Source organism: Triticum aestivum, chromosome 3B, assembly GCF_018294505.1.
Source record: "Triticum aestivum cultivar Chinese Spring chromosome 3B, IWGSC CS RefSeq v2.1, whole genome shotgun sequence".
NCBI classification, from domain to species: Eukaryota; Viridiplantae; Streptophyta; class Magnoliopsida; order Poales; family Poaceae; genus Triticum; species Triticum aestivum.
Window position 1 is genome coordinate 147,259,176 of NC_057801.1, and position 3,816 is coordinate 147,262,991.

Below are 3,816 nucleotides of genomic sequence, written 5' to 3' on the forward strand. Positions count from 1 at the left end.
AAATAGAACCAATAGTGTCGGGGATATACCCCGCGGTGTAAACCGACCGGAAGGATAATCCGGCCGGACTTGGCGATTCACCGGCGACCTGCACAGACCAGACGGTTTACAGTTCATTGGTAATCCGGCAGGCGGGCCAGAGGAGCAACAAGACCCGGCGGCCCGTCTGGCGGTTCATGAAGGCCGGTTCATACTATGGTGGGCCGGTTTAAGAGGAAAGGAATATTTACCTTACGAAGAGTTAAGACCAGGACTTGTATCCGGTTTGTATTAGAGATAGAATAGTCCTAATCCTAATAGGACTCCACATGTAAACCGCCCCTTCAACATATATAAGGAGGGCAGGGCTCCCCAAAGAGGGACGAGTAAGAAGAAACAATCTTAGGGCTAGACACAAAGAGGAGAGCCGGTTTACGGCGACTCCCTCGTGATGATAATGAGACCTAGCCTCAAACAGCATGTAGGGCTATTACCGGATGATGTTTCCCGGGGCCCGAAGCTGTCTAAATCCTTGTCTTGCGTGTTGATCCGCCCTGCGTCTCTCGTCCCACTCAACCCCTCTCAAGCTACCACATAGATGCGTTGGCCTCGCGACTAAGTCCTGACACTAAGGACATCTGCCATGACAAATCCATGACAGTTGGTGCCCACCGTGGGGCAAGCGCACGGTGGTGTGGAGTTCTTGGAGGGATCTTTTCTGAGGATTGAGAAGCTCGCGATGTGCCGGATTAACGAAACCTGTACGGGAGGATCCACATCATCTACACAACAAGCGGTTGGAATAGCAGAGATCAGATTGAGATGAAAAATAATTAGGGTTTGATTTTCTGTGCACCGCCGCCGACGTGACACGATCTGTCAAAACCAACAGCAGGTTAATTTCGTTTGGATACCGAGTCCTGCAAGCGGTCAAATCCTAGGTTCTATCAAGACCGACAAATTTTTTTGCTGCTGTCCGATCCGCCGAGTTCCACAAAATTTCTGCTGCCGGCTCAAGCCCCGAGGAAATCAAGCACTACTGCTTGCTATGTACTGGAGTACTAGTCCTGTACACTACTTTTTCTATTCCACGTGAAGATCATCAACATCACAAACCTCCAAACATCCATTGAATTACTTGAGATTGGTCCGGTTTCTGTTGTCCTTATCCGTGCGCATAACGTGTTCAGACAAAAAGCAGAGTACAAGTTCCAGTCCAAGTCGTGACAAAAAAAACGCTTGGAGAACCTTGGGCTGCTTATCCACGTACAAGCGGTCAACATCTGCTGTCTAGGAACTTTGGGTCCAAGTAGGAAAGAAAACCTGCATGCAAGGGATTCCTTTACCCATGCGGAGATCAAGGAAAAGAAAACCAAGAGAACGCTACGTGAGATAAGGGCCATATCAGATCAGATATAGATTAATCAGCATCTGCGATTTTGCACATGCCTGTACCGACGACCAGCCGCAGCACCTTGCCTCCATCGGCCGTTCTGCTGGTCTGCACCCCCACGACCTCAAAAGCCGGCCCTACAAGGGACCGCTGCACGGCGGGTCAATGGTCTCCACCTTCGCTGCCTGAGTCTTCGCCAAGTAGTCTTAAGCTTCCGCTCGTTCGTCCCTGAGGCACCGTTCCGAAAAATTACCTCCACAGTGCAAGCCTCCACTACGCCGTTGCGACCAGTGCCTGAGCCACCTCTGTCGCGATAAACGGATCATCCGTCGTCCAAAAAAATGCCAGGTGATATCCATCCAAGTTTATTTTATTAAAATATATTGTTTTCATCAAAGAACAATTACTTTGGTCTGTGGTAAATTTCCGCAGGACCATTATTCATGACCAAGGTGCCATAAAGGGGTGCGCGCCAATATTATTTTTGCACTAGCGCATTCGGGCCGTGTTGCTCGACGGATACGCGTGCAAGTCATCGCCCCTGATGTTCGGTTTACATCTGTCTGCGCATGTGGCCGAGTCGCCCATCTGCACCGGTTTACAACGCCACGGACGACTCGCCCGTCCGCTCTTACGGCCGGTTCGCCCGTCCGCACCGGTTTACAACGCGGGGGACAACTTACTCGTCCGCACCGGTCTACATTGTCGCGGCCGGTTCATCTGCCTTGCTGTCGCGGCTGACTCGGCCACGATCGGTTTCAGCTTCACCATGGTGATCATCAACCCCCGGTGGTATTAACTGGCCTAACATATCAGGTGAAATCCATCCAGTATATTTTTATATTATATATTGCTTTCTTTAAAAGAGCAATTACTCTGCCTTGCGATATTTTTTTTGGGGTGCAGGGCAAATGTGCATTGCAAGAGCAATGGTCACATAAAGGATATCATGCATCGGACCCGCCGTAATGATCTATGAATATATGTGCAAGCCACGGCCTTGGCAGTCCGGTCTACATCTGCATACGGCCGACTCGCCCGTCTCACCGGTTTACAACGCCGCGATTGACTCACCCGTCCGCACCGGTTTACAATGCCGCGGTCGGTTCATCTGTCCTAGCCACCTCTAATATTGTGAACGTCTCTACCGTCTGTCTATTGCAGCCTGGTCTACATCAACACAACAGGCCGCACCTGTTTGCATGAGCTGTTTATTGAGTATAAAGCAAGTCATAGCTTGGGTAGCCCGGTTTTCTTTCAAATTGGAGGCAAATTATCATCAGCCGCCGTCTACACTGGATGGACCAATGGGCAGGCGCACAAGTCGCTGCCACTACAGTTTGGTTAACATCAAATCACCAGTTGGAAGGAACCATTGGCCGAGTTGCTGACACGGCTCATACGGGATCATTTATAACCCGTCGCAGTCACCTCAACCTTCTGTGGATTCACATCGTGCTGTCAACACCAATGATATACAACTTATGCCGGTTTATATCACGGTCAAATATGGAGAGCCTCAAGCCAACTCCTCGAGTCACCTTTGAGACTCGGGGGCTACAATGACATGACTCAGCAAATCTTGCTAGTGTCAGCAAATTTAAGAACCCCGGGACGATGGAGGGAAAGATAACCCGATCCCGGATGCTACTATTATTTGTAGGCCATCAGAAAATTTCCGGCTTAGAAAGTATATGACAGTTACAACATCCCAGCTCAATGAAGAAGTTCCGGATCATCAGAAAGGATTCTGGTTTAAGATCCGGTTCAAGGGAAAGATGTCTCCCACAAAGCTTTGATGCTCTCAATATCCGGTTCAAGATCCCGGTTCAAGAAGAATTTATCTCTTGCAAAAAAGTTAAAAATTACCAAAGAGGACCTGCTGCCATGATGCGCGGTTCAAACATGGGTATCCTGCCTTATTGGCCTAACATATTGATCACATGGGGGCTTGTGCTTCATAAAGCAGGGTCTTTGTTCTTTTTTACATCATGCGTGGTTACACGGAGGTTCTGTCTTAAAGCGGCCTCCGGTTTACCCCTTGAAATTTGCTTTTTATATATCACTGGGGGCCTTGGTCGTGTCCGAACCAACGCGACACCCTTTGATAGGCGACAGCCACCAGACATTTGGGGACATGGTCAAGTCTGAACCAGTCATGCCTCTTGGTCGGCCTAAGGCCACAAAATCACTTGGGGGCATGGTCGAACCCGAACCATTGCCACGCCTCTTGATCTGGCATATATGCCACGAATCATTTGGGGACCTGGCTGACTTGAATCATTGTCACTCCTATTGGGGGCCTTGATCCTGTCCGACCATGGTAATACCATCTGATCAGCTCAGTATAGCATATTTTTGCAAACGGTTTTTATCATTGCCTTTGCTTGAATTTTCTTTAATAAATATTTCTTCTTTGTTGCGTTCTTAAACCGACAAGATTC